The sequence below is a fragment of the Pan troglodytes genome, chromosome 3 (genome assembly GCF_028858775.2).
Source record: "Pan troglodytes isolate AG18354 chromosome 3, NHGRI_mPanTro3-v2.0_pri, whole genome shotgun sequence".
Classification (NCBI taxonomy): Eukaryota; Metazoa; Chordata; class Mammalia; order Primates; family Hominidae; genus Pan; species Pan troglodytes.
The window spans coordinates 181,810,243-181,832,719 of NC_072401.2; the positions used below are offsets into that span (position 1 = coordinate 181,810,243).

A 22,477-nucleotide genomic window follows, 5' to 3' on the forward strand; every position below is an offset into this window, starting at 1 on the left:
CCCCACCTTCTAATCCTATCACACTAGTGATTAGGCTTCAACATAAGAATTTTTGTGGAGACATAAACTTTTATTCTTGCAATTTCTGGAATGCTTCATATGTATGTATAAATATATGTTTACACACAGATATGTGGTTATGGAAAAGATCTAAATATACAGAGAAGAAATGCTTTGCTTTAAATGAGTGCTTCTCCAGACATAAGGTCTATGCCACACTTTGATAAACATAAGCAATTATGCATGCGCCACTGTATGGAATGTTGCTCTAAGGTGAAAAAGCCTGGTTGAAAATCATGGTGTCTTTGCTTGTCCCTCCCAACAACTAAAGATTTTGTTGAGCTTCATTTTCTATATTTATATAATGAAATAATTTTTACACATTCCAAATATAAGATTCATATTTGTTATTTTTACCTACCTGAATATTCTAGTACCCCCAGTATTTAGGTGACTGTATTGAGAAAGTTGGTACATTACATACTTAACCCTGGTATCATCATCAACAACAAGAATAAATGAACCTGATAAAAGTAAGGCAATAAATTAGTTCAATGGAATTCAAAGACAAAATCAATAAAGATAAGATTAAAAATTAATGAGGTGACAAAGTCTAGGCACCCTGGCTCACACCTGTGGTACCAGTGCTTTTGGAGGCTGAGTGGGAGAATCACTGGAGCCCAGGGGGTCAAGGCTGCAGTGAGCCGTGATTGTACCACCACACTCCAGCCTGGGTGACAGAGCAAGACAGTCTCAAAAGAAAAAAAAAAAAAAAGAGAGAGATAAAAACTTGATTAATCACCAGATAACATGACTTTTTTAAGCAAGGGAGAAAACTTCATCTATGAGCAATAAATATGGAATACCCTTATGAATGGAGATTATATTTTCAAAATTACAGAAAAACATTAAACCCTTCTTTATTAATGGATCTTAAATCTGCATCATGTTGTTAAACTTTGTAATTTACTCAAAAAAAGAAGTAATAGACCTCTGGAGATCAGTAACTTCAAACTTACTTCAAAAAGTTTTTCCGAAAAACGATATCAGAAACTCTAAGGAGCATGTGTAATTTCCAGAAGCTTCTCTCAACTCAGCAAGTGATTATATTAGTCTCAGTATCCACATACCACTAAGAACTGCTGGTCTGGAAAAGTAAACATTTAGGAATAGTAAGGAAAAACCTTATGGGAATAGAGAGGCAAATTAGTAACAAAAAAAAGAAAAAGAAAAAGAAAAAGAAAAAACCCAGAAAGCGAAGAAACTGGCTCTAGTTAATATTCAATATATCTTTAAAATCAGTTGTCTAGTCACTGGGGGGAAGGGTATGGGAAATGAAGTACACAATGTGGAATCTCCAAATAGCAACTTAATTCCAGAGAACTTGAGTGTTAAGTGCATGCTATGTTTATATTATTCATAAACTGGAGTGCAAACATATGCAAAGAAAAAAATTTAGGTAAATATCCAGTAAAAAACCGTGCTTATAGCAAAATTCAGAAATTATGAGCTTAAAATTAAAACAATGGATTTGGCTAATAAAAATTGAAACTTCTGAATGGCAAAGTAGTACATTTCATAAATATATTTGAAAGACAATGAAATTACATGTGTGTAGACATATTTATTTAAATGCGTATACATAGATATATGTATATATCTTTGCATATGTGTGATAGCAGAAAAACGTGTTAATAGACATAAATATAGAAACAGTTTATGCAGTGCAATGAAAAATATTCAACAGCTCATTAGAAAAATGAGTAGAGGAATAGGGTTTTGAGTAATAAACTTAAAAAAAAGGACTGTATCAGCTAAAATATTCAATCTCAAGAACATTAAATTAAAAAAATCATAATTAGTAATGATTTAAAAGATAAAGTTGTGTTTCCTGTCTAAAAAGGTTTAATTTTATAATACTTGATCCAAATCAAAAATATACATATCATTTATCAAATCAATTCTAGTATTTGGATTTGAAATTAGTACAATATTGGTCCATTGTTCAAGGACACATACACCAGGATGTTCATTGCAGTGCTGTTTTTAATACTCCTAAATCAGATAAAAACTTACTTACTATTATTATTTGATGGAATATACATGCAAAACACAATCATAATATTATTCAAATGAATTATATTATTCAAAATTTATTAACTTGGAATTATGGCCTTGCTATATTTAGTAATATAAAAAGGCACATTATGGAATAGAGTGGTTGCATTTTTAAAGGAAGAATATTAGTATGATTATCTATGATATATAAGAGAATATGTCTGGAAAGTAATCAAAGTATAAATTAGGATAAGACAGGAGGGAATTCCTTTATTCCAACTATAAATCAAGGGATACATGTGAGGGAGAAAGATCATATTTCTATAGTGTGATGAAGTCCCGGAGATAGAAGAATATTTGACCAAAGACTAAAGGAAAGTGAGTGACAAAGACATGATGATGGCCGCAGGAAAGACTGTAGAAAGCGAGAAGTAAGTGTGAAGGCCCTGAGGCAGAAACATGGTTGCTGTGGTTCAAGTACACTAAGAAAACAGAGTTCATGAGAGGGGGAGGATAGAGCAGATAAAGTGAGGTCTACAAAGCTACAGGAAGAGGATTGGAAGCCATTAGATGGATTTTGCAGAAGCTTGTCTTGATCCAACCTACTCTTAAGGGTCACTGTGTCTTAAGAATGGACTTAGAGACAAGAATGGAAGCAGCCTCTACTATCTTTAAAAAACTATTACAGTGATCCAGTCCCAAGAAAATGGTGGCTTATGCCTGGGTGATAGTTTTGGGAGTGATTAGAAGTGAAAAGGTTCTGGAAATATATCTATATCTATGTCTAAATTTCATATATATTTTATATACTATAAATAATATGATACAAAGACATACAGATAACTGCTTTCATTTCACACACATTTTTCTTTACTGTGCTTTTTTTCATTTACAATATATCCCAGAGATCGCTCCATAGTAATACATAGAGCTATACCTCATTCCATTTTGTAGCCTCACAATTCTTCATTCTGTGGAGGTACTAGATTATTAACCAGTCCCCTGTTGATGGACATTTAGGTTCTTTCCACTCTGCCATTACAAATAGTGCTGCAATGAATAGCCTTGTGCTTGTATTTTTTCCTATTTTTGCTATTGTGTCTTTGGAATAGATTTCCTAGAAGTGGGATTGCTGAGTCAAAAGGTACATGCAAATGTAACTTTGATAGATATTGACAAATTTCCTTCCAGATTTTGATTTCTGTCTATAGTCTCAGATTTTCTTTTCCTTCCCAACTTGCTTTTACATTGTCTTCTTTTGAAAAACACTGGACATTCTTTTGTTGTTTGTTTGTTTGTTTGTTTGAGACAGGGTTTCCCTCTGTTTTTCAGGCTGGAGTGCAATGGTGCGATCTCAGCTCACTGCAACCTCCGCCTCCCGGGCTCAAGCAGTTCTCCCACCTCAGCCTCCCGAGTAGCCGGGACCACAGGCGCTCACTGCCATGCCCAGCTAATTTTTGTGTTTTTGTAGAGATGGGGTTTCACCATGTTGCCCAGGCTAGTCTTGAACTCCTGAGCTCAGGCGTTCCGCCCTCATGGGCCTCCCAAAGTGCTGGGATTACAGGCGTGAGCCACTGCACCCAGACTGAAAAAACACTGTACATTCTTGATAAAAATATTTTGAATGTGGAGTCCATATGGATTGCCGATTATTTTGATATAGAAGATAAAAGACAAGAGTAAACAAGATTTTGGCCTGAATGGCCATATATTTTAATGTAATTCAATTCTAATTCTTTTAAATTTACATTTAGATAACCACATGTGGTGAGTTTTAGCATATTGGGCAATGCAGATATAAGCATGAGGGTAAAAAGGGGACAGAGTAAGTTGAAGACTGAGCTCTTGGGCACTCTGATTTAAGGCCTTAGATCTGGAAATGAGGAAGAACCAGCCAAGGAGACTGACAAGCGAGGTGGGAAAGAGGTGGCAAGTAAATAAACCATTTTGGGATGGATTCAGAAGCCACTGATCAATGGGTCAAATGCTACCAATATTTGCATCCAATGAGGACTCAGAATGGACAACTGCTTGAACAGTGCAGAAAAGACTTCAACCTTGCCAAGTGTTTTATGACTGTTTTGTAGAGGTGCAAGGCCCAGTTTGACTTGGTTTAAGAAAAAACAGCCTTTTCTTTTGTGTGTGGGTCTCCCCATCTCTTTCTCAACGGGACTGCAAAATCTTTAAATGTATATCTTCTGCCTTTTATATCTTTGTATAAAAAATTGCCTAAGTTCTTTTTTTGTATTTTAAGGGGTTAGAAATATAAACGTTCTAATCATAAATGTCATTTTAATTATTATTACTTTCCCATCATTTCAGAAACATGAATTAGTCAAGGCAGATTGTTTACAACATAAAATGGTTACATTATAAAATGGAAGAAAATTAATATTTCTAGTAATTGGTTAGGAAGATTTGCAACAGTGATCCATACTTTTCAAAAAGAGCTAGTGAAATTCAGAATATAATATTGGTGTTATCTGTGCAATTTAAAATAATGATGAGCCAGTAATGTGTAGGTAACTTTTAAAAACAATTACTGTTCTAACTAAAGGAATTATTTTCTTTGAGGATAATTCACCTCCCACCAGTTCCACATTTTGACAACTTTATCATTTTGGACCACTGTGAATTTGACCTTTCCCCCCGCCATTCTTCTTCTTGTAAGTGCTGTGCCCTTCCAGGCTGATACTTCGAAGACAAATTCTTTGTCCTTGTTTGGATTATTGAACAGTAAATGTCAAGTTTTTTTTCCCCCCATTTACAAACGTTTTATCAATTGCTGACCTAAAAAAGATTAGATGTAATTTTAGATATTAAAGCTACCATTCAGCATGGAAGATCTTTAAAAAAGAAAAATTCACATGAATTACAATTAACTTTAAAGACTTTTTAATGAGGAAATGACATACTTCTTGAGGTTATAATTTGTGCATTCTTTCAATTTCTTAGCCTATTAGCTTGATTTGACCCTGCAGATCAGGGAGATATATATTTTGTATGTTTCTCCTGAAGTTCTTCAGCAAATCTCTACATCAATTCACGTACTGGGTTTTGTGAAAGCCAAGAGTTTCTTTAGTCATTGAAGGAACTAGCATGGAATTATAGAGCTAATGTACGAACAAACAAGAAACTATAGCAAAAAGCTAAAAAAAGAACCCTTCCTCATTAAAATTGTCATCGTCATTTAAAGTATATTCTATATAGATTTTTTAATGTGAACCACTGATGTGAAAGCAATGCATATAGGATGAAGTTGTAATTTAATTTATTTAAAATTCTGTCTACACCAGCCTCCTTACTTTCTTTTCATATCTGGTTTATTTTGAAAGAATAAATCTGTTAGCCTTCAAACATTTTCTGTCAAAAATATGAACTTATTTGATATGGGTTAGCAGGGTTGTGATTGGAGACTCAATATTTCATTTATTTTAATGTAAATGACACAGGATTGGATTGAATCTTATTACTTAAATATTGTATTAACTTAAATGACTCAATGTATAGACACGTTTACATCTTTTACATTTTTTTAAAATCTTCCTTAATTTTGGAAAATCAGGTATATGTGATTATTTATATTTGTGAAAACTTAAAAAACACAGGATATATTTGAACTATATTTATGTTTCTGAAAGACACCTAAATATTGTCTTTTTATTTCCCATATATATTCTACAGTGACTTAACTCTGAAATTCAGCATTTTATCATGTTGACATTCATATCCTTATTATTTAATTTAATGTGACTATGATACTTCAGAAGATTCAGTTCTTACCATGTTCAGCATTTTTTCTTATCATTTAAAAAAATCACATGTTTACATTATATTGTTTTAAAATTGAAGTATTGCCAGTAATATATTATATATTGTGACATTGATTACTTGGTTAATTTAAAAACTTTATTTTCTATCACAAATATTTTAGTCACAAAATGACATGATTTAATAGAAGGAACATGGGATCAACCTTGTCGTGAAACAGATTTGACTCGTTGCTAGCTAGGTGCATGACCCTGAGAAAATTATTTGGCTTTTCCTGGCATCACTTTCCTGATATGCAACATGAAGATGATAATCACAGTACTTATTTCATATACAAATGAAAAAAAAATCCACATAAAATGTCAACCTGACATAGAGTCACCATTCATAGATCTTATTTACTGTTATTTTGTTGTTATTGTATCATGATCATGCAAATTATTTTCTGTTTTAGCCAAATATTTAGGCACTTCTGTTGTGGATTTAAGTGTGTGAGAGGGAGGTAAACACTTTTCTTTTATTTTTATTAAACTTTAAGTTTTAGGGCACATGTGCACAACGTGCAGGTTTGTTACATATGTATATATGTGCCATGTTGGTGTGCTGCACCCATTAACTCATCATTTAACATTAGGTATATCTCCTAATACTATCCCTCCCCCCAGTGGTAAACACTTTTCAAGGGAGCAGTGACTTCTGATGAGGAGTGAGTAGGATGCTAAGGGGAAATGGACAAGAGTCTCTGCGTGTTGAATCTCAAACTGGAAGTCAGAATGCTGTGTTCCTTTCTGACCATTATTTGTGTTTTTAATGGTGGCTTGGTTCCCAGACATGCTTACCAAAATATAATGAAGCCAACACATAGCTGTTTTAGCTGACTATTCTGAGATTTTAAATACCATTGAAAACATTACAAGAGCTATACTATGCCTAAATATCAACAGTTTGCAAATATATGCTGACCTCCTTCTTAGTTGTGGATTTCCTGGATTATGGTATACAGATTTTGAGTTTCGAAAATCTATGAAAAAAATCTATTTCCCCTCAAATTATAGATTTCTTAATATAGTATGGATATTAACTTTAGAAAATTTAACACAGAAAAATATCACTGGGTTCCAGTAAGCTATAGCCATGTATATTACTTCATAAATAAAAAATACTGAAATTAAATAGCAAACCAGGCTAAATATTGGCCAATCAAGTCAAGTCATTTAAAAATAATTTCTTGAATGAATCAAATAGGGAGCAAAGATTGGCAATCTATGCCTACTGGCAAACAACAATCATTCCCTTCCATTAACCCTCTTAACAATTCCTTGTTCAAAAGCCTACGTAGAGTAACAGCTGTGGAAAATATCAAAGGATCAAATATAGAAGTCATTAGAAAGGATATGAGAGATTCAAAAGGGAGTCAAAAGAGAACTTACATGTATTATTGGACGTTGAAGAGAAAAAATAGTGAACAAACAAAAAGGAAAATTGAAGTTATAACTGAAGAAAAAAGAAATTGAAACTGTAATCAACTCTTTACTTTGAAATTTTTATGTACAATTATTATCAATAAATAATTATCTTTTAAAATTCTTGAACAGCAAAAACTGACAATTATATGATCAAGAAGGAAATAAAAAGTCATGGGCCAGAGGCAAGGGTGATATTAAAAATCAGAATGGACATACTAACCAATCAGAAAGGAAGTGGGTTATGCGCCTTCAATGGTACTGCTGACTGACATCTAGTAATTGCACTGAGAGGTAGAGATGTTGTTTCGTCGAGGTGGGTTTTTATCAAGTTATTTATTCCTTCTGCATCCTCCTCTCACGGTGAGTGAGATTACAAAGGTTACATTGGGTAACTTCGGCTACTATTATTCTCTGTAACAATCTTCAGGGCTTACATGAAATGAATCCACTAAATTCTGGCTTTGGGAGGTGGGAGTAAGGGGGTTATAGCATTTTTACTCAAAAGTTTTGTTTTTGTTTTTTAATAAAGCAACCATATCTTAAAACTTTGTAGATTTTATTAGAAGATATTAAACAGATTCTTATTAAAACAGTGTAATACGGATCAGGAACCAGAAAGGCCAACTCCACTGGAAGTATTTTCCATTGATGTCATTGGTTTGAGTTCAAACGATAGCTAAACTAGAGGCAAAAAGAAGACACATTCCTTTCCCGTTGCAGATGGGAGGTCACCAAATTTAAAGATACCTTCAGATGTTTGTCTTCTCCAGGGACAGCTTATTGAAAAATTAATACTTTCTTTTAATAATTTTATTTAATGAATCTCTCACTATATTAAGATAAATGCTCTCTTTTTAAAACATAATATGGATATACATAGCTTACTGGATATAGAAGGATAAATGGACTTTTCTATGGCTGCATGTATACTAAAAATTAATTTATTCACTCATCGAAATATTCAGGGTTGGTTCATAAAAGTCACTTAACTGGTGGAAATAAAAAATATATATATTTCCTATCATTCTTATTATCCTAAATATACTTACAAGAATAAATGTGATTAAGATGACTCTGAGTGTGTGGAGATTCATTTCCCACCTTATTTGGGGAGTAAAAGGGGTGATATTTCACCTGCTTAATGCATATTTTAATACTATTTTTGTTGGCCTGATGGTTCTTTGCTACATGTATACATTTAATTTTTTAAATTCTTAATCATTTATTCTCTCAGTATTTAGAAACTTATCGTATTCTGTGAAATGCCAAGCATTTTCTTGTTGTTTTACAGATTACATAGAACTGGACATACTTATTTGATAGTAAGATGCATACAATTTTTATTTTTCAGACTTGAATGAAGTGATCATGTAAACTAGAGAAAGGAGATTAAAAATAACCTCTGGATATTCCTCTCATGTGATCTTTATTCTGGATGAAGCATTAGAACAGCTAATAGACGTGTGTCACTGTAAGTATTGTGTAATGAACTTAGAATGTTTATTTTTTTGTTGCTGCATAACCTCGTATGTTGTACACTTTCACAGAATTTAAGAATAGTAGATGTAGTGTAGTAGCAGTAATGGTCAGAACAATAAAAACTAAAATACTAAGTGGCAGGGATAGCAACACGGAAGGGGAAAATTATTCGGTTATAGAATCCCTTAAGTTGAGTAAATATTTGATATAAACAAAAGTGAAGGACAAAATGATAATTATTTATGATATCAAAGTGATCTTTGCTAGAATATACTTGAGAGTGTGACAGCTTTCTGATGAGGAAGTAAACTAATTGTAAAGCTATGCTGAGAAGAATCATAATCTTACTATGAATAAGAAATGCGTTACGAGTTACAGGATTTGAAAAATAACAGAATGAGAAGCTTTTACAAGCCAGGCTATTTTAATTTTGGTGATGGTTTAGAATCTATAGAAGTACCAAAAATTATAGCACCAACTTCAATTAATAGAATGTTCAATCTGTATCTAATGAAGTTATCAAGTACTCTTTAATCATGCATCTATAATTTTATCATACAAAACCATTGCATTCATAAAGAGAAAAACAATCTTATAAACTGGCCTGAGGACTTCATCTGATCATATAAACGAAGAAATAGGCTTCCAATTTAAAATTCTGCAGCGCTCTAATGCAATTCAGGGGTAAGTGCTATTACCCTTGGTGAAGAGGTTGAATTTGATAGCCATTTCACTGTTAGACTAACGTTGGCCTATTATATCTCTTAGGTTACAATGTCTTTGATCCTGTGAATGGCAAGGAAACATACAACCTCAGGGGGAAATTCAGACAGAGAAGGTATTTAATAGAAAAGCCTCCAGACAACTGGAGTTTCTTTAGATTTTGAAATCATATGTAGACATCTTAGCTGAGAGTCAACCAGAATCCACCAGTAAGGCATTCAGCTTGGTTATACCTGTGCTGTACAGATGGCTACATATGTTGTCTGTCACCACAATACACATTCAAATATTAATATATGTACAAAGATTCAAATGTCAAATATGTCTTATATTTTGACTTATGAACTTATTTATTATCTTACTGACTTGGACTTGTTAACCAGAGAAATTACTTACATAATGAAATCTCTTTTAAAAATATCCTATTACCTTTTCCTCCCACAACTGAACACATAATTTGGAAAAAAGTCTCTGTGAAGGAAACAATTAAAATTTTGTTTCGCATTTGTAAAACTAGAGTTATTTTATTTCCTAGAATGTAACAATAACTTACCCTTTCCACTTCAGATTTTGAAAATTTTATTTGTAGTAACATTTTACCTACATCCAAAACAGGTGGTGGATCTAATTTATATTTTGAATGGACAAATAACGTTTTCTGAAAAGTTGTAAGATGTGCTTGCTTTAGCCAAGTCATAATTTTTACTCTCTCATAGTCCCACAGAAAACACGTATTCGCGATATAGCTGAGTAAGGAAATTTGATTGCCAAGTTAGCAATCAAAACAAAAATCAAACCTACTAAATGTGTTACTTGCCCTACTTAAAAAGAAATTGAGAGATGATAATATTTAATATGTCTTTTAAAATATAATTTATCTAGGTTAGATTCATAGAGAAATTTCCGTGAAGGTAAATATTCCTATACCATAGAGATGATTTTAAATGAAGTGAAATTATTTTTAATTAATATCATTGGTAACTTGCAACAGAAGGGAATTTTCGTGTTACTTAAACCATAATTTTCTTCTAACATGGCTTAGGCCATTTATCAGAACCATGTTGTTAAATGCAGATTTGCAGAAATACTTTTCAATGAAATGTAAGACTACGTGATATTTGAAACCATCCAGTTTATTTAACTTGCTTAAAACAGTGTTCACTTTATACAAGTTCCCTTTGATAAAATCACTTAAGCGAACATTTTTTATATCTATGTACACATGTAAATGTGTGTCTTTTAAAAAAATAACCATGATTAGAATGATGAGCATATAGAACTTTATTTATACCAAAAAATAACGTGGTGTAAGAAATGCTTTTATGAAGCAAAATGTATCAAGCCCTCTAGTGGTGTTAATGTATAAGATATTTCATTGTGGTGTTTGCTCAATCAAAGCAGGCTTTTTTTTTTTTCTTTCTCCATTTGAGTGCAAGTATTTAACATGTTTTTGACGTTAGCTTTTTGTAAATTCCAATTTGCTCTGCTTGGCAGATAATTTGTAGAATACTCTAGGTGGTTTTTCTAAAGAAAAAAATCTTAACCTTAGGATTAACCATTTTAAATAACTAAACTTAGTGAATAAATGAATGGCCTGTTAGGAGATGAATCATAATTTTTAGATCAGTAACTGTTATTTTTGGGTATAATGTTAAAAGACATTGTAGTGTTCCATATGCATGATGATAACAATACTTTTTAAAAAGAAAATTTACGTAATTTACAAACTTAGAAAAAAAATCTTCATTTAAATAAACAACACAATTAAGGATAAAAAATAGCTAAGACTTCCTTTGTAATTCTTACTGAGATCTTTCATGCTATCTAAAGTCTAAAGGAGGTTAATGGTCTTATTCATAACTAAGGATATTTACACTGTAATTTTTTTTTAATTTGGCTCTTTTTATAGAAGGCACACAATTAGAGAGGAGACTTAGTTGGCAGATCTGCAAAACGTGTTTCAGTTATTAAGGCATGAGTTTTAGCTTCATGCCAGCAGTATTTTTCTTTCTTTTAAAAAAAAAAAAATTAAAGTATGAGCATTGGATGTATCTACCTAGGGGAAACTGACAAATATCATGCAGTAGAAATGGAAAAGTAACAATGAAAAGTGTAAGACACAAAGATGAGTCTCAGAGTCTATCTGTTCTCAAAGATGAATTTCTTGATTTCCTGTCCTTTATTTCAACATTATTTTAGAGTCTGAAATTAGGCTCATAGAGTAACCACTGAATACGCTGTGGTGGAAAGTGCTATACTAGGTTTTGGAAGACCCAAATCACTTCTCAGCTTCATCCAGTTTTCTTTGTTGTAAAATCAGAATAATCATGCACTACCTAACCTCACGTGCTCACGAGCACTTCTGACACTGATCACCATTCTTTTGGAAAAGTGTGCATTATCACTGCTTCTCATCGAGGAATACATGCAGTTGGAGAACATGTGGTCTTCTCCCTAATATGTGCACACTCATTCTTGGAAGTCTTCAATTAAAACTGATTTAAGTCAGGCGCAGTGGCTCACGCCTGTAATCCCAGCACTTTGGGAGGCAGAGGTGGGCGGATCATTTGAGGTCAGGAGTTCGAGACCAGCCTGGCCAACATGGCAAAACCCTCACTCTACTAAAAAATACAAAAATTAGCTGGGGGTGATGGTGCACGCCTGTAATCCCAACTACTCGGAAGGCTGAGGCAAAAGAATTGCTCGAACACAGGAGGCAGAAGTTTCAGTGAGCCGAGATCATGCCACCGCACTCCAGCCTGGGTGACAGAACAAGACTTCGTGTCAAAAAGAAAACGACAAAAACAAAAATAGTAAGTTAAATAGTCTGTATTAGGTAGAGTACTGGGTACAAGTGGTCCATACTAAGATAAGAACCTAAAATAAAATGCTAAATCTTAAAAGAGACTGGGTTTATGCACGAAACATTTTGTGCCTTGGTCTAACATTAACGTGATATCTGTGTAAAATGACAAAAAGAACCAATGTTGAATTATGCTATATTTTCCATCACCCCAGATTGCTAAATGTGTTCCTTCCAAGAAATCTAAATGAATTATTATATACATTTGCTGTCATGTATACATAACAGTTGTGTCGTTGTTAGAGGTTTCAGTAATTAAAATGGGTAACAGAAGCTTAAGTTACTTTCCTCATCAAAACGATGTTCCTTGGAACCACATTATTATAATGGTTTTTGTGCTCTTATACATTGGATGTCTTAAGCTGAGTACAGTTTAGGAGATCCTTTCTAATTACAAGAAGATACTGCTTTCCTCAACACTGTGATCTAACCTGTGCCAAATCTGTACTATACACTATGTAAATGGCTAACAAGTCAATTGCAAACAAACTGAATGTACAAATCTTAGTGTTGGTACTGAAACCTTTTCAGAATAGTCATCAGGATTTAAAAGTTTGTTTAAAAATTTGCAAGCATCAAGTGTCAATCAAAACTGAAGATGAAACACTAAACGAATGTTGAATTCTCATGCTTTTAGGTGCACTTCCTTTTTAGAATTTTCAGTTATCTGCTGTTTTTACCATAACTATTTTCTTTAAATTTGTTTCACTTAAATTTCCTGCATGCTAACTTTGTTTGTATGATTGAAATAAAACTGCAGTATATATATATATATATATATATAGTGTGTATATATATATATAGTGTATACACACACACACACACACACACAAAAGTACACATATTGGCCAATAGGATTTAGTATTTTGTTTTAAATCAGTTATATATATACTAAATCCTATTGGCCAATATGTGTACTTTTCACCGTCTAAATCTACCTAATTTCAAATATAAGATATACACTTAAAAATCTTTAGGCTTCACTCTGAAACAAGTTCATGTAGCAACTTGAAGACATTGATACTTGACTTGTATATGACCCAAATACATAGATTTTTCACATCTGCTCTCAGATTGTCCTAATTTAATTCACCATGATACATGATTACGTGACATCATAGACAGTAACTCCAAAAAGGGAACGAAGAAACAGAATACTCTGGAACTTGGTATGTTTTTAGACTCAACCCTACATAACATATAACACTATGAAAGTTACATTTTTGGGCTGTGAGTCAAATGGCCTTGTCTCAGCACCCAGCTGTGCCCTCAGGTTACGTAGTCTTCCAGGTTTACAACATTATATTCACTTCTAAATGAATAAATTGGATTAGAGGATTTTTAAGATATCTTCTAGAAATATGTTGGTTCTAGATCATTGAGCCACTCAAAAGGTTATACCATCCTGTAATGTGAGGGCAGCAAAATATTGTTTTCCCGAATATTTTTCCTTTGCAATCTCCTTCCATCTTTCATGTCTTCCTTGGTTGTTAGGAACTTATTAGAGCTGGAGAGAGCTGAGCTGCCAGCTGTCTGAGTATTCAGTTAACACAATAACCCCAAATAAAGAAATAGTCAATTAATCACTCACTGCAATGATGTAAGCAGGAAGCTAAACTGGAGAAAGAGACCTCAAGGAGGAGTTTGGACCCTGGCGCCGGTTGAGCATCAGTTGAATCAACACAGATGTGATGGTCAACTTATGCCTTGGGATTCCTGAAAAAAAAAAATACTGTTTTTTTATGGACCAGCAGCTAGTGGTCGGGGGTAAGATAGGACTAGGAGTGGAAAAGTACTGAGCACTGAGTCTGCATCGAGAAAATTGTCATCATGTTTCCCTGCTCCCCTAATAAGGAGGTCTTAGCAGAGGAAGGCCTCTGCTGAAAATTCCAGATAAAGAAGATCTGCATGAAGGTATATGATGTAGGAGTATAGATATCCGTAAGAGTATGGCTGGCCAGGGGACTCGAGTCTTTGATTGCAACTCCCTGCAGAGACTGCAGTGCACTGGCTGTGCACCCAGTCTATTGTGGGGAGGGCAGCTCTTTCCTCTGAAGCTTACCAGGTGGTCTGTAATTGCCTGTGATGATGTCTGAAAAATCATACATAGGGTTTTGGTCTCAAGCCAGATTCCCCATTGATTATCATCTTACATGCCTACTTCTTCTTGAGTTTAAATTAGGGAGTAAAATCCAATAAAATTGGTCATTTATTTAGAACATGGGGTCACATCGCCTTCTCAGGCAATTTAAATTTAGAAAGACCCTTGCCCTGTGCCTTGTTTGCAGTGTTATTGATACTAAAATGAACCCCACCCTCAAGCAACTTAGTGTCTATTGGAAGTCCAGGGGGAAAATATTCAAAACAATAACATTAATATTGTAAAGTGGTTTATATAATGCGGGCTTGCTCAAAACAGTTTACTTTCTACTCATAACTACTCTATTCCTTATGCACTATGGTGGTCTTCCATTTTGTGGATGTGAGAACAGAAGTTAAGTAAGGTTAAGAGGAGTTAAGTAACCTGTCTGCTGGCAAATGGTAAAGCTGCTTACAGAGGCAATGCATTTAACCACTGTGTTTTACTTCTATTTTAAAAAACCTGAAGGCTATAGATATGCATAGAATGTCAGGAGAGAACTGAAAAGAAGTCCTGGATTCATGCAGTAAGTTGCAGAGGGAGTGGTACTTACATGGGGTAGACCTGGGGTGTGTTGTGCAGGTGAAGGGCTGGAATTGAAAGGCACTTAAGGTGCAAGAGACGTGAGTAGGGGCATGAGTGCTGTGGACTAAATCAGGTTGGTGTTTCAGAAAATAAATATCAAGTGAGCAATAAAAAAGAGGCTGAGGATAGAGGGAAGGATTAGATAGAGACAAAGAGATGAATATATTGAGGCAACAATCAGAAGAACTTTACACATTATCTTACATAGTGTGTTAGTGAAATAGAACTAGGGAGAGAATAAACAAGAAAATTTCCTATATCATTTTCTATTTTGATTTAATGAATGATGCCTCAAATGGAGCTAAATAAGTATAGGAAGAGGAGCAGGTTCATGAAAAAGATATGTTTTGCTTCGGGGGACTTGAGTCTATTGAACTACCAAGTAAAGGTAATTTGCAAACCGTTATATATGTGCATCAATAACTGCAAGATAAATGAAAGCATAGGGAGCATAGATTAATGAGAAGGGTACCCCAAAGCATGTTGTCCAAGAAAAGACTGGAGCAGAACAAGAGCCAGTGAGGTACAATTTCAGAGTATTAACAAGAAAGAACCGATGATGATGATGAGCCCATTGCAAAAGATAGATTAGTTAAGATCACAACTGAACTCATACTTGAAATGGATCCCTAATAAAGTCACAGGTTTATTTAGCAAGGGCAGGATTTGTAGTGTGGTGGAGCTGAAGCCAGATGGTGCTGGATTGAAGAGTGATAGAGCAGAAACAGATTAGATAAGGAAAGGCATGAAATTTGACAGTAGCTAGAAGAGATAACAGAACTAAGGAAGGCTTTCTTTTTCTTCGTTGACTGTTTTTTTAGCTGTATTTAAAAAACGGTTTAATTACTTTATTTTTGATTGACACATGATGTACATATCTATTGGGTGCAGTGAGATATTTCAATACATATGGACATTACATAATGATCAAGTCAGGGCATTTAGTATTCTGTCATCTCAAAAATTCATTGTTGCTTTGTGGTGAGAGCATTCAAAATCCTCTCTTCTAGCCCTTTTGAAGTATGCCATAGAATATCGTTAGCTATAACACGCTTGTGTGTAATATCATCCTAGAAATTATTCCTCCTAAATTACTGTGACTGTGTATGCATTAACCACTCTCTCCTTATACCTCCCTTCCTTCCCTTCCCCAGTCTTTAATTACCATTTTTCTGCTCTCCACATCTATGAGATCAGCTTTTTTGGATTCCGCATATAAGCAGTGGCGTGTGCTATTTGTCTTTCTGTGCCTGGCTCATTTCACTTAACGTAATATCCTCCAGGTTCATCTATGTGTCTGCTAATGACATGCTTTAATTCGATTTTTGGTGACTAAATAGTATTCTATTGTAAAAATTTACCACATTTTCTTTATTCATTCATCTGTTGATGGACACTTGGGTTGATTTCATATCTTAGTTCCTGTGAACAGTGCTGCCATAAACATGGGGCTGTAGATCGATATCTCTTCTAAATACTGATTTCATTTATTTTGGGTATATACCCAGTTGTGTGACTGCTGGATCATATGGTAGTTCTATTTTTAATTCTTTGAGAAACCTCTGTAATCTTTTTGTCTGTGCTAATTTGCATTCTCACCAACTGTGTATGTAAGTTTCCCTTTCTCCACATCCTTGCCAGCGTTTGTTACCTTTTGTCTTTTTGAGAGTAGCCATTCTACTGGGGTGAGGTGATGCTTTCTTGTAGTTTTGATTTTCATCTCCATAATGATTAGTGATGTTTAGCATTTCTTTATTTACTTGTAGATCATTGTATGTCTTCTTTTGAGAGATGTCTAGTCACAGCTTTTGACCATTTAAAACATTTTCGATCATTTTTAATTGGATTATTTTCTACTGAGTTGTTAAGGTTTCTTATATAGTCCAGACATTAACCTCTTGTCAGATCTATAGTTTGCACATATTTTCTCCCATTCTGTAGATTTTCTCTTCATGTTGTTGATTGTTTCTTTTGTTGGGCAGAAGCTTTTTAGATTGAAGAAATACCATTTGTCTGTTTTTGATTTTGTTGCTGGACTTTTGAGGACTTGTTTGAAAAATCTTTCCCAGACCAATGCCATAGCGCATTTCCTTTATGTTTTCTTCCAGTAGTTTTATAGTTTCAGGTTTTACATTGAAGTATTTGATTCATTTTGAGTCGGTTTTTTATAGTGTTATTGATAGGAGTCTACAATCATTCCTCTGCATGTGAATATCCAGTTTTTCCAACATCATCCAAGTTTGCAAGGAGAAAGTAAAATAGTCTCTGTCCTCAGATGACATGCTCATACATATGACTCCACCAAAATAAGTTAAAATTAATAAATGAATTCAGTAAAGTGGGAAGATAAAAAATCAACATACAAAAATTAATAGTGTTTTTATATGCCAATAGTGAAACATCTAAAAAAGAAATCAAGAAAACAATCTCACTTATAAAAACTACAAAAAATAAAATACCTAAGAATAAATTTAACCAAGGAGATGAAAGAGCTCTACAATGAAACTATAAAACACTGATGAAAGAAATTGAAGAAGACACAAATAAATGGAAAGTCATCCCATTGTCATAGATTAGAAAAATTAATGTTGTTACAATGCCCATACTACCCAAAGTTATGTACACATTCAATGCAATCCATATCAAAATACCAATGACATACTTTACTAAAATAGAAAAAAAAATTCTAAAATTCATATGGAACCATAAGGGACTCTGAATAGACAAAGCAATCTTAGGCAAAAATAAATAAATAAATAAATCTGAAAGTGTCACCACATCAAAATATACTACAAAGTTATAGCAACCAAAGCAGCATGTTACTGGCATAAAAGTAGACACAAGCACCAATGGAACAGATAGAGAATCCAGAAATAAACGTAAGTACTTACAGCCAAGTGATTTTTGACAAAAACTCCAAGAACACACATTGGGGAAAGGACACTCCAACAAACGAAGCTGGGATTCTTTTGTTTTTGTTTTTAATGGGAGAGGTATGAAGTTTAAAAAGTGCCAGGAACGAGAGTGAGGTTGAAGATATATGGAAGAGAGAATAAAACTGGAGGCACAATTCTCACAGCGATCAAAAGATGAGATTCAGGCAGACATTGGCTTCAGAGCCAGCTGCACCACTTAATGGCTGTGTGACTTGCAATGTCACTTGATTTCTCAGAACTTCAGTTTCTCCATCTCTAAAATGTGAGTAACAATAGTATCAATCTTAGAGGGTTATTTTGAGTATTAGGTGTTATTATAAAATGTACGTAAAAATAAATTACAGTGAGAACTCATTATAATATTTGCTATTATTTTTATTTGGTGTAAATCAGTTGGCTTCATCAATAAAGAGGCCTAGAGATAAACACACAATTGAAGACTGGAATAAAGAGGAAATGACTGATATTTCTCTAGGCAATTTTGTAAATATGATACTCAGGGAGATGATGCCTTATCGTCTCAATGACTTTAGCAGTTATCCATTTTCTTAAAATAAAACTTAGTTAAAAGTGGAAAATCAAGACCTTTTCTGGCCTAAAATTATAAACAAACAGCTGGTCAGTTCCAAGGTGTTTGGCAGTAAGACTTTTTTTTTATCTTAAAACTGTAAACATCTCGTTGGCACAAAGATGTTTGGAATATTTTTAGTTATCTATTCTATGGTACATCTTATATTCTTCAGGTGAAGTGGAAATCTTATTTTACCTAAATATAAACCTTGAGTGGATTCTTTGCTTAATATAAGATGTGACAACCTAATATAGACCTTTAAATAATAATAGAAAATCCTCCTAACACTGATCTAACTTACAAAGAGAAATAAAACTATCACATCAGCTTCCTAAGCAGCCTTAAACAAAAAAGTATGATTTTAATAAATATGTATATTAAAACAGAAAGTATAAAGCACACTAGATATGATAGTTTATAACATGGCATGCATATTATGAATCTTACTATTTGAAATGTGTATGTATAGAAATATTTTTGTTAAATACACAACTAGTCACTGAAGGAAGTTTTTTGTTTGATGCTAAGTTGATTTAAATAGTTTTTAGTGTTCTTTTATTTAACCTGAAGAATTGGAATCAAATTACTTTATATTTCTCAATTTTGGTTATTATCCTTTCTCTCTGTGGGTTAGTCACAAATTTAGATATAACCAAAAGTAATTTATGATGAGCCTGAAAGGTATTAATAAAGCTAGGAAATGAAAAAGTAGTGTTCAGTAATAGGGCTAATTTTCCTGTGTATATTTTATAAACGGACATTTTCTTACAGACTGGGAGTGTATATAAGTTATATGTTTTATTAAGAGTTCTATATACAATTCTATCACAAGTTCCTAAATGAAAACAGTCCTGTGCTTTCTTTTATTTAACCTGAACCACTCTTCTTTTTTTTGATGATTCCAGGCTAATTTAGCCTGATTTACTGTTCTTTTAAAAATATAAAGTTATAAATAATCTCAGTTGTGTTGAATGGAAGTTAAACTTAAGAGAGAGTAATAGCAAATCTAAGGATGCAAGTTCCTAAATTTTGTTCTATTTCGGTATGCCTTACTCACGCTGATTCATGAGCTCTTCTGTGAATCAACATCAGTCCTTATCCTTAATTGTATATAGTGTTCATTCTAATGTGATTTTCCACTACATTTAAAAGCTTCCTACTTTTAAAAGCTGGCAGCACGTGAACAATTTATACCTCTTTGGAACTCTTACCTGTTTGGAGGAACAACCAGCTTCTTTTGGGAAATGACTTTTAATTAATAAATAGAACATTTTTCATCACCTTCAATGGCATAGCTTTGAAGAGAATAGAAAACAAAGCTGGTGACACCTTCTTGGGTCTGGCATGCCAAGAGGGGCCTAGAATTAAGCAAGTAGTGACAGTCACAGCAACTGCTAGCTCTTTTTAAGCATCTGTCTTTATTTCAGATTGACTCCTATATTTTTCTCTTTCTTGACTACTTCTTTGTTGAGGGATAGAGTTCTCTTTGGTGTCAATGTACTTAATGTTTACTTTCAAAACAGAGAAAAGTGAATACGGGGTGATGACCTTCACTAAAGGCAAAGAAGCCTTATCAAACTTAGAGTGATATTGATAGTGATTGTCCAACACGCAGCCTTTCATGGGGAAAACAGTGATCGATTTTAATTGGTTACCTTTTAGTGTCAGCACTGTTTTACTATGCAGCTTTAAATACGCTTATAAACTGCAGTGGTACTAAAACCTAAGAAGTCATATTCTGATCATTTCTTTTGTCAAAGAAGCATGATCTTAACTCATGAGTCACTGTTAAATATAAGTGTAATGTGAAGGAAAAATGAAAATACATTATGAGTAGTTTTTTGCCAATTTGTATAATTTTTCAGTTAAGCAGTCATAAATCAAGGAATATTGTATTTTTTGAGGCTCATTAAAGAGACATTATACATCAGAATAGTGAAGTCGTCAGCATAATGAAATGATGAATGCCTGTAACTATCTGTATGTAAATGATGTGAGACAGATTCAGGGTGTTACAAAGGAGAATAACAATCTCTCTGACAGTTCCCTGTAGGTGCAGTTGCTGGATGCTGGTGACAGATGTTAAATGCAAACCTCTTCAATGGCAAGCACTTATTAGCACTCAGTGGAAACTCGCAATATAAAATAAGACAAATAGCAGATTATATCATTTTAAATAAATTTGTTCAGTAAGGTGTGTTGTTGCATTTTAAGATTCTTCTTTATTAACAAAGGCAGTATTCTAAATTAAAGAAAACAGAATAGAAAAGAAAATGGCTATTTGAAAACCAGTATATAGAATATGAGTGTGTGTGTGTGTGTGTGTGTTTGTGTGTGTACTGTTATGCTTGACCATTTCCCTAACTAAAATAAGAAATTTTCCGTATAGTAGGTAGTGTGTTGAACTTAACTAATTTAGGTTTATTTTAAAACTCACCCATTAACTTATCAAAGAAACACATCTATCTCCCTTATGTATCTCACAGATGGATTCCTTTCCATACACACTTAAATGGCAAGCATTTTAATATGCATATCAGTTTGTCAACCTTCGTATCTGCTGTGGTTTATTATTTCCATTTTAATCTTCATACTTATTAAAATCATGTTTCTTTTGTTCAACACTGCTCAATTTGTTGATTAACCAGGGCCTTAAATCCTACATTTCAGATGCTTTATTCCATTCACCAAAGAGGAGAAGGCAACAGATCTAGTAATTTTCTAGAGCTTCTCATTTATCTATGAATTTCTCAGCACCTGGTACAAGTGCCAAATACATAAATGATTATTAAATAAAGAAGAAATGGAGGGAGAGAGAGAAGATGGTTTTTAGTCCAACATGGGTCACTGATGGGTCTGTGGCATTGGCTAAGTCACTTAAGTTCTGTCTACATGATATATTATCTGTTATATATTATCTATTATTATTAATTTTAAAAACAATGTTGACTTAAGCACTTTGGGAACAGAGAAAGCACTGTGGATTATATAACCAAATGTATGTGGGTAAAGTCATATTAATATAATTATTCATATGCTTTGTGTCTTGAGGACTGTAGTTAATTATTTTTAATAACATTTTCCCATAACTGGGCCATAGTATTTTGGCATTTTATAATGTAAACGTGAATTGCTAGCAAGAGAAATGATAAAATTTCTCTCCATATTTATGTCAATATGATGGTTTTTTTCTCTATCTTGAGGTATATATTGGGGGACGGGGTTAGGATAGTATTTGACTAAAGAGTTTTTCTTAAATAATTAATATCTATTTTACTTTTATGCAGTAGGAATGCAGCAAATTATTGGCATGTGAAAGTTTTATGAACAAATAAATGTATATGTTTTGTTATAATATGAAAAGTCTATGAGAACATAATGGTCCAAGTTTTCAATAGTCTGAATATAAATATTCATGACTTAAATTGTTAGTGGCTCTTTGGATATGTACTGTGATAATAAAGTGATTCACCAATTCGTTGCATATATTTTAAAATCTATATATTAAAAAATAGATTTGAAAATACCAAATTGCAACTTAAAAATTCCTAATAATGGATAGCTATTATGTAACTAAACTGAAATTAAAATATTTTAGAGGTAATACACCATATTTTATTTTCCCCCGTCACATTCATCACCCACATCTCTTCTGATCATTTTGCAGTTTTACTCATTTACAAATAAAAGAACACTTATGATTTTATGTTCCAATTCTTTAACTTACTACACATGCACACACACAACACACAACCTGAGAGCATCTATTACATATAATAACAATTTTATAATATGATTCACTTTTTTCTATGACTGAATACTATGTGAGAACCATATTTTTGTTATCTTTAATATAAAATGCCACCACATGCTATTATAATTACA

General features: G+C 33.3%; 1 protein-coding gene across 19 annotated transcripts in view; it reads left to right on the plus strand.

Annotated features, from left to right (window-relative positions):
- Positions 1-22,477, plus strand: part of TENM3 (teneurin transmembrane protein 3) — a 2,732,592-nt gene that overhangs the window by 79,617 nt on the left and 2,630,498 nt on the right. For all 19 annotated transcript variants that reach the window (XM_054683934.2, XM_054683938.2, XM_054683942.2 and 16 more), the window contains exon 2: positions 8,647-8,766. The gene's annotated coding sequence lies outside the window, so the exon portion shown is untranslated. The remainder of the gene's footprint in view (positions 1-8,646; positions 8,767-22,477) is intronic.